This window comes from Ischnura elegans (assembly GCF_921293095.1).
Source record: "Ischnura elegans chromosome 13 unlocalized genomic scaffold, ioIscEleg1.1 SUPER_13_unloc_4, whole genome shotgun sequence".
NCBI lineage: Eukaryota > Metazoa > Arthropoda > Insecta > Odonata > Coenagrionidae > Ischnura > Ischnura elegans.
Window position 1 is genome coordinate 10,185,555 of NW_025791660.1, and position 10,513 is coordinate 10,196,067.

The 10,513-nt window shown below is 34.7% G+C and overlaps 1 long non-coding RNA gene across 1 annotated transcript; it reads left to right on the plus strand.

Moving 5' to 3' along the window:
• Positions 1–4,330: 4,330 nt before the first annotated feature.
• On the plus strand, positions 4,331–10,209 carry LOC124173226. Its single transcript, XR_006868462.1, has 3 exons — positions 4,331–4,369; positions 4,472–4,609; positions 10,132–10,209. It is a non-coding gene; the product is annotated as an uncharacterized LOC124173226 (long non-coding RNA).
• The last annotated feature ends 304 nt before the right edge of the window (positions 10,210–10,513 follow it).

Genomic DNA, 10,513 nt, shown 5'->3' on the forward strand with positions numbered 1-10,513 from the left:
TATGTTGAACACGTTGCCTGACTCGTACAGTTACATTGGTGATTTAATTGACACGTTAAAAGAAGAGGATCAAACAGCTGACTATGTGAGGAATAAAATTCAAATGGCCAAGTTGAAAAATCAAAGATGCGAGACTTCGGCTAGGAAAAGCAACGCATTCGCGGCGGATAGAAATAGGCAAGAGCGAACATGCTTCCAATGTGGTGAAGTGGGACATATACGAAGAGATTGCAGAAGTAGTGGACAAATGACAAGTAGCAGAGGCACATGGCGTTCATCACGATGCAGACAAGGATCCGGAAGAAGAGGCTTCGTAAGGGGGCGTGGCAGCTTTCATCGCGGGCAGCGCGGAGTATGGCACGGAGCATGCGCAGACCAAGGACAGAAGAATGAAGAATACAGCGCATGGCTTACAACGGTTGCTCATCGTGCGGTGCATAACACTGAGATAAGTAATGTAGATCGTAATGAAATAAAGTGGCTTCTTGATAGTGGCTGTACAGACCACATCATTAATGATGATAGATATTTTGATAAATGTATTGTTCTGAAGCAACCCATAAATGTTCATTTGGGTAATAATGAAATTCTAAAAGCCACAAAAATCGGAAATGTGTTAAGTTATTTTGATGCATTTGGCAAGAAGAATTTAGTTAATATGAAGAATGTATTGTATGTTAAAGATATGCAATCAAACCTGATTAGCTACAGCAAAATAACTGTGGGTAATACAATTGTTTCTAAAGGCAAAATGACCAAAATTATTGATTTTAAAGGTAATGTTACAGCAGTAGCTTTGGAAGTGAATGGTTTATACATTATGAAAAGCAAAGTAAAATCAGGAACTTTGGTAAATGTTGCAAATAAAAGTGTTGATTCTATGACTCTAAAGGAAAAATGGCATCGTTTATTGGGACATGTAAATTTTAAATATTTAAATACTTTGGTGAAAAATCAGTTGCTGGACGGTATTCCGAGTGAACTTGAATCAGACTTTTTGAAATGTAAATTATGTATTGAAAACAAAATGAGTAATGTTCCATTTAAGAATAATAGGAACAGAGCAAAAGATATTTTAGAAATTGTTCATACTGATGTTTGTGGACCTTTCCAAACCACAGGTCTTAAAGGTGAAAAATATTTTGTTTCTTTCATTGATGATTATAGTAAGATTGCTAAAGTTTATACGATGAAATCTAAAACTGAAGTGTTTGATTGTCTTGTTGAATTTGTGAATGAATGTGAAAATCGCACAGGTAAAAGGGTAAAATTTTTGAGATGTGATAATGGGAAGGAGTATTTGAATGGCGACATTTATAATTTTACCAGAGAGAGAGGTATTGTAATTAACAATTGTCCATCATATGTACATGAACTGAATGGAACAGCGGAACGGTTTAACAGGACCATAATGAATATGGCACGTTGTTTGTTAGCAGAAGCAAATGTGCACAAGAGGTATTGGCCAGAAATTATATTTACTGCAACGTATTTGAAAAATCGTACATTAGCCAATACTATTGAAAGAAAAACTCCCTATGAGATATTTTTCGGTAAGAAACCAGATGTTTCCAATTTACGTTTGTACGGAAGTACTGTTTTTGTTAGAGTTCCAGAACAGAAAAGATCTTCAAAATGGGATAAAAAGGCAGATATGGGTATTTTAATTGGTTATAGTAATGTTGGATACAGGGTACTAATAAATGGTACAGTCATAGTAGCACGGCATGTAGATATTGTAGAAGAAAATGTTGTATGTATTGGATTAAATGAGAATGAATCTGATCATGAGGACAATGAAAACAGTGATTTGAAAGATGAAATTAACGATAGTTCTGAAAATGAATCATTAGAGTCAGACACTAAGAGGGAAGCTGAAATTCGTAGATCTCAACGAGACAGGAATCCTCCTAAGAAACTTGATGATTATTATGTGTACAATAGCGGTATATTTGTAAATATGTGCAGAACGGATGTACCAAATACATTTGAGGAGGCGATTGAGTCCAACGAGAGTAAATTATGGAAAAAGGCAATGGATAAAGAGATTGATTGTTTAATTAAAAATAACACTTGGAAATTGGTCAAAAATATTAAAAATAAAGTCTTAGATGTTAAATGGGTGTATACAAAAAAAACTGATGGTACTTATAAGGCCAGATTAGTTGTGAGAGGTTTCCAGCAAACCGATGAAATTGATGATATTTATTCTCCCGTAGCAAAAATGCAGACATTAAAAATTCTTTTGTCATATTGTTGTCAGATGGGTTTAGAAGTCGACCAAATGGATGTGGAAACTGCTTTTTTAAATGGCAAGGTCACTTCTGAAGTTTATGTTAAACAACCAAAAGGCTATGAAGATGGTACAAAAAGAGTATGTAAATTGTTCAAAGCTTTATATGGTTTAAGAGAAAGTCCAAGAGCTTGGTATGAATGCCTTGATGAATTTTTGGCAAATTTAGGTTTTAAAAGAAGTGATATTGATTCCTGCTTATATTCTCTTAGAAATGGAAAAGATTCTATTTATTTATTAATTTTTGTTGATGATTTATTAATTTGTGGTGCAAATAAGAAAGAAATACAGAAAGTTAAAGTCTTACTATCTGAAAAATTTAAAATGAAAGATCTTGGGAAAGTTAAAGAGTATCTTGGGATTACCATTGAATATGAGTCCCACAAGCATGAATTGAAATTAAATCAAACCAAGTATATTGAATCATTGGTTAAGAAATATAATTTAGAAAATAGTAAATTGTACAATACACCAATGGAAGTAAACTTAAAAATTGAGAAGGCGGATATCTGTGACAAAAACATTAAATTCAGAAATTTAATTGGTGCCTTATTATACATAAGTTCAGCTACAAGACCTGACATAAGTTTCAGCGTTAATTACTTAAGTAGATATCAAAATTGTTATAATGAAATGCATTTTAAGTATGCTTTAAGAATTTTGAAATATTTAATTTTAACAAAGGATTTGAAATTATGTTACAAAATGAATGATTGTGTAAATATTATTGATTGTTATGTTGATGCTGATTGGGCAGGTGATTATTTGGATAGGAAATCCACAACAGGTTATGTTATAAGATTATTTGGGAATGTTGTATATTGGAAATCGAAAAAGCAAAAGTCTGTGACGAAAGCTTCAACTTTTGCAGAGTATGTAGCTTTGTCAGAAGCAGTGAGTGAATTAAAATTTATAAAAGAGTTATTGAGTACATTTGATGTACAATTAATAAAGCCAATGAAGGTTTATGAAGATAATTCAGGTGCAATTGATATTGCAAAGCATGGTAATTTTACTAAAAATTCAAAGCATATTGAGGTACACTACCATTATGTGCATGAATGTGTTAGGGATGGTATGATTGATATTGTCAAGGTAAATTCAGAGGATAATGTTGCTGATGTATTTACTAAATCCTTGTGTCGTCAAAAGTTTGAAAGTTTTCGAAATGTGTTGGGTTTGAATTAGTGTAAGTGCAATATAGATGTAAGGAGGTGTGTTGGATATATGTGTGGTACATCTATATTGCGCAAAACTGTTGATGCGCATGCGCACGTTGGTGTACGCACGTTGGTGTGCGCACGTTGGTGTACGCACGTTGGTGTGCGCACGTTGGTTACGCACGTTAGTTGGCGGGAGAGCCAGTCTGGTCAGTCTCTCGCAGTCACTCTGTATGTGTTGGTATGTGAGCCTGGTGTGTTACCATGGGCCCAGGGGGCCATGGTGTGTAGTGAGGAAATGTATTTTCTTTGTTGGCAATAAAGCCCAATTACTTAATCAATTAAGTTTTACTCAAATCTGTTAACCCGAGAAACGTGAACAATCTCATTTATCGATTGTAGGCCTACTGCATACGATGACCTCTAGTGCTAAAAAATGCAACTAAAGTTCGGAATCTGAGCTGAACCTTGCTTATCTGATCTATTATAGTTTAGTGCGTCAATAAACATGGAATTAGTTGAAATATTATTGCTGATTACTCTGCTGCGATGTGATTTCTTTTTGAGGTCATATTTATATGTGAGCTTAACACGCCCTTTATCTTAGTAATTCAAATGTTTTACGTTGGTGTACGTCATAGAAATGATCGTAATTTATTACGAATTTTGTAATCACTGAGTGCTGTGTGGATGCTTTGGTTGAGGAGACAACTGGTTTAGAGACTGAATTAGTTATTGCTGTGAAACCATGAGTGCTACCACTGGGAATTACTCAGAGTCTCTATACAGGAATTCCGAGGGCACCCCGTGCAGACTTTGCATGAAGAAAAATGATTATTATTACAACATATTCACTTCAATTGTGGCAAGCCAGATAACTGTAGAGAATGCCTTATATGATTTAGTCGACTTAAAAGTAAGTGCCGGGTTACATGTTATCAATTTCCTTGCCTATTGTTTTATTCCGTTCTATGAGTACGTCTGATATCTCTTGAAAATATTTTTATTCCTTTCTTAGATTGCTGTGGGAGATGGCCTGCCTGCCACTTTATGTCTACTGTGCTTAAAAAAGCTCATCGAATTCTACGATTTCAGAAATATTTGTCATGAATCGGACGCAGAACTGAGAAAATTTTTGTCCAGAAATTACTTCAGGGTGAGTGCCTCTTATTTTTTTCATTAGAAGCCTCATGTAACTTCCACATGACAAACAGATATTAACTTGTTCGTGATTATGTGCCGTGTAGTCCGGTATTAGTAGTTTTCAGTTTATATCAACGAGAATGGAAAATTTAGCAAGATTTTTGCATTTGTTGGTTGAACTGCTGATAACAGTAATTTTAAAAAGTTACTTAATTGTGTATTTCATGAATCACTTGCCATTACGGGCAAATGATAATGCTTTATGACTGTATCAAACTGGAACATGTAACGTTTGCTAAAACTCGCTGTGATTAGGCATCAAACGTTAATGGGGTATTAAATTTGTTAATGAACAACATTAGATGGTACTAAAGGCCCTTGTGCAATGATCGACAGAGCAGTGAAAAGAGTCCAATGCCCCACATAATGCTTCCGAATTAGTCGATCCTGACGAGGCATTAGTTAATTCGCAGTTGTTTACTCAATGGTGACGAGCGAAGTCGCTTTTTTATTTTGGTATAACTAAGTGTTTACAATTCAATCATAGCCGAAGAAGTGAATCATTCGAATTCATGAATGACCAACTCAAAAAAGATATCAATGAACGTGAACATTTTTGTGGAATATGTTTTCGATGTATTTCTTTTGCTATTTACCTCATGTTTGGTTTTAAATTCCAGCACTTACAGTTTAGATAATTTATAGAATCGTACTTGCGGACTTTAAGACGTGTATTAACCATTTTGAAGTTGACATGCACGAAGATATATCCAATGAAATATTTCAACAAATCGATCTAAAATGCTCAAAACAGGTTAAGAAAATTTATTGTACATACCTGGCTATTTAGTGTACTTGTTCGTTGCAATGTTACAATATTAAGTGTGTGCATTTTTTATATTTGTAACATATCTGATTGATTTAATAACAATATTATTTGCTAAAATTATCTTTGTCAGCTGTTTATCAAATGTTTTAAGTCTTTGCTTATATAAACCGTTAATTCAAACAATTCTTCGATAATAATATTTTGTTTACATGATTTTGGTGCTATGAAAATCATGCACACAAAAGTGTGTTCTTTATTAATTGAGAGTTTGGTTTTTAGTAATTACTGTGTAAAAATGGGTACATTTCTATAGGTATCCTAATATTAAGAGATGTTTTTTGTGGTGAAATACTATTTTTTATGTATTGAGATGTTTGTTGCAGGTAAGAAGCATCATAATTGTGGCTGGGGATATTAAACAGTGTAAAAACGTTTTAAATCGGTAGGGGTTTTTGCATTATGGTTCATGATTAAATGTCTGTTTACTCCATGAATTAACCTGTACTAGTTGCACGATTAGGTGTCTCTTCTTGAAAGATGCAACCCATGGAGCACTGTCTTAGAATTAAAATCCTGAAGATATGTGCTGAAATCACCCTGAAACAGCCTATTCTTGTAAAGTCCACATCATCACCTGTTCCTGGCTTCCACAAAGCGATTGTGTACCCATTTGTCGATCATTTCAAGCTTGTCAATTTTCGTTCGCCCAGATATTATATCTTTCTCCCTCACGGTACCTGGGCAACTCTTTAAAGACAGTATGTTTAAAATCATTGGCTCTGAAAATAAGTTTCCTTCATGTTGATGCCAGAACCACAGTTTTACCACTCCTGCTTGGATGAATCTTGCTGACATCAGTGTCAATATAGATCTTATTCTTAAGCAGTGGAGTAAAAAAAACGTTAAACGTCTGAAATCAACTAATCTGAGGAAGATGGAACAAAAATGATGGTGGCTGACTGGAAAAAAATTACTCTCTCAGAGTCTCGAACCCTGCTCTTTCAAAATGAAAGTGCGGTGGGCTACCCCTAGGCCAAACTGGCATTGAAACAATTAGCCAAATTATTTAATTAAATTCAATGTGATTATTTTTATATTTTAAATGCTTTTTTCCCTCAAACCCGGGCGTATATGGATGAAACCCTTCAACATTATTCATATCTAATTGCCTACTTTCAAGTAAAAAAAGTTGCATCTTCTTTCTTGACATCTCTTGCACAAAGTCTCCATGAGACTGTAAGAGATACTTCATGGTGATATCAGGTTGCCTCAGGGATCCCATTTTTTATTTGAAATCAATTATATATGCTTTCATTAAACAGCATAGTTGACATTAACATAAAATAATTTTTACAAATCTTCTTTCCTCAAATTTGTAATCTGCATTGTTATCTCCTATTAATCTCAACGGATTTCAATGGTTAACTTCAGTTTTATGCAGTTATAAGAAGTGATTTAACTTCAAAGGAGCAAAGTGTATTTGAGTAATGTAAAGGAACTCTTACTTGATTCATTTTATTAGAGAAATCTAAGGAAACATAAATGTTGTATTCATATAAGGATACATAAGTAATGATTTTTTAATTCAGTAAATGCTCTCATGAGTATGTAGATCTGTGTATGAAAATAAGAACTGATGTATGGTCTTTATCCATATCATTATGTTTATTGGTAGTTTTATTGTTCATGGAAGGAATTATTATTGTTTATAATCAATTTACTTTGCTTTGAATTTTTTTTATAATAGCATTTACCCTTGATCAATGTGCTGTTGTCAGGTTCATAAGTTTAGCAATGTCAGTACCTTTTTTTTCAAAATTTGAGTTTATAAATATTTCTTTAAATTAACCATCGTTTGAGACACTTGAGTATCGCAAAAGCGATATGGATGCAATGTGCGCAAATTAATACGACATAGAAGCGGTGACTGGACTTTCATGATATATATACGCAAATTTGCCTTTTAGATGCCAAAATTCATACATTAGGTGCCAAGCGCAGTTTGAATGCTCTGCTGACACTCACCGCTTAAAGCATGAGAGCCACTTGCCAGCTGCTAGCTGGCTGGGATTCTAGGTGGCCGCAACTACAAGTGGGCACCGGCAAGCTACACCTCCGCCACTATATGTCTTGTTCCTTAATTTATTATTGTTTTACAACATAATTATTAAAAATATTCTGTACACTGACCTTGAAAAGTGGTACTCTAATCCTTAAGGTTTGTGAAAAAGTTAATAAAAACAACACTTCTGATTATGACACAGGCAAAATTTTAGATGCAGCATAAAATCTATCAAAATCATTATTTATAAAAATATTTTACATGAAAAACAAAAATTGTAATAATTGGTCTGACAAAAGTTGTTTCACCAAACTTTATTCCAGTCTAGTACATCAAAAGTGAAGGAAATATAAAACATGTTATTATGATATTACGACATATAATCAAGTAACTAACAAACTAAAGGACCTTAATTTTTAGTTCCCATTTATCTATATGCAAGTTAATGAAATGTAAGGAACACTTATTCCACATCAATGATCCTATTTAAAGGCATCAATTTTGAAAATAGAGAATTTGGTGGTTTTGAAGTAAGAGATCTTTGCAGCTTGCAGGCTGTGTACTACTTACTAAAACCTACATTCCTGTGACAGACTGCGAACTACCAAAAGCCTATATCTTGGTAAGTTATTTGCTCTTCTACATTAAAAACAGAGGTGAATGGCCTTCAGTTGTGAAAGTGTAAATATATGTGTCCTTATGGGTAGCCTCTCTAAATTGTGTATCCTTCAGTTGGGCAACTTAACTAATTGTACAATACTGGGCAAAAAGCATAGCCATGTGTATCTATTTTCATTTAAGCAAATCTTATCTTCGCAAAGCTACTTATCTTCTGTCAGAAGTATCACATGTTACACGGAGTAATCCTATGGTGATCGGTGCCTATTCTATTTAGAAGCTAAATATCTTCATCTTGGACCCCATATTTTCTTCAATGTGGCATGGTTAGATATATAAAGTGGTCAACAACAAAATAAACACATTCCAATTCAGTTTCTGAGACACCACTGCGTAAAATTATTAGTTAGTGATTTTATCCTTATAAACGCAACTTCTCTGACAATTATTATTGCAGAAACAAATTCAGCATTAAAAAATTTAGCTTTTTTGTTCATTAAGCAGTGATAACTGTTACCCTAAATCTCTATTTAAAATGCAAGTTCGTGACTTGAAAAGAAGGATGTTAGGATACTTCACATGAACATGATATTCCAGGGGTAACGAGAATTTTCTGTTAATGGGACGATTTGAAGGCCTTCTCCTGGCTCCAAGGATTTTGTGACGAAGCCACAACATGAACTGAGTTTCAACAAGCTTTAGCTTTAGCTCCATATGGCAAGGTCACCAGGTCCCACACTTTGTTACACTCAAAGGACTGCATTTCCCGATCCAGTGCCCTTTTCCAGTATGACCTTTCTGGGCCAGCCAAGGCGTCATCAATGGAAATAGGATCCTTGCCACTTTCAGAACTACTCGAAGCTAAAAATGAAGGTACAAAGTCAGGGTAAAGTTTAGGGGTCCTATTTCTTAAAGGGTATCCTCCAAAGTCCTCAATACTGGATTCCCTGCCTTCAATAGATTCACCACAATTTTCAATACCAAGGGCATCATTATTGGAGTCTAATTCCCCATCAAAAACACAACCTTGACTGTCTGTCGTTGGTCCTTCCATTCTAATCTCATTAAACCCAATTGACTTATCATTATTTAAAGGCAAACTAGATTCATTCCTAGGAGAAAATGATAAAAAATGGTACACCCCATCATTATTGGATTCACTTTCATCCCCTACATTAGGCCACTTATAATTTTCTGACAAAACATGTCTAGCCTTAGTGACTTTTGAGGTATTATATTGATCGACTTGTATATAACCTTTTCTTGTTTCACAATACCCAACAAAATTAACCTTTTCCCCTTAGCAACCCACTTACTTCTTTTCTGATCAGGTACATGATCATGAACATGATAATGCAACACCAAAAAAAACCTTAAATTTTTGAAAGATGACATTTTTCCTCCCCACAATTTTTTTGGAGTCTTACCGTGAATGGCTCTATGTGGTACACGGTTTTTAATGTAGACTGCAGGGTTACAGGTCTCCACCCAATAACGCTTTGGTAAGCCTGAATCAAACAACGTGCATCTAGTCTTTACACATATTTTGTGATTAGCACATTCTGCCATACCATTCAGTTCAGGGGTATATGGGGTGCTAGTCTGATGCTCTATTCCATGTACCCTTAAAAAGAATCAAACTTTTGATTAGGTAATTCAAGACCATTGACAGATCTTACTACCTTAATCCTTTTATCTGTCCTGTTCTCAGCCCAAGCTTTAAATTCATTGAATCAATCAAATGCTTCACTTTTGGATTTCAAAAAAATAGCAAAATGGCTTCCTGGATTAATCATCAACAAGCACAAACATGAATTTTGCCCCACCAACTGAGACATCACTTATTTGACTACAGAGATCCATATTTACCAGACCCAAAACTTGATTAATAGGCATGCTGACACCATTCCATTTGTATATGAAAGCATAGACAGTATGTTGAACATCATTTTTTGTATTGCTTTAGAGCATCCCATTTATGTATTTTTAGGAGGTGAGTGTTTTTTCTCTCTTACTTTTTCTGCAGAGTTTTGAAGGAGAAGGGGCAGCTGATGACAATTCGGGGCATTCCGTGGAGACCAAGGGCTGCATTCAAGATGTGATTGAAAAGAATTCACAGCACACATGCTCATCCCAAACCACTGAAATATACCTTCCTGTGCCAGACTTGGTACTGCCCAGGGACAATGAGTTGGTAAGTTATGTTATAGTACACAGTGAAACCTGATTTGAACCACTTTCAGTTATACAAATTTCTCAGTTGCAATAAGAAAGAGAGTGTGCCTGTTATAGAAATGAGTATATTTATGGGAAGTTACTCACAGTAATGCCATTGTCGGTTGAGGTCTTTTCCAGTTGTAATGTATGAGGCAGAAAGCTGAACCACGCTAATATTTTTTTGTCAATAT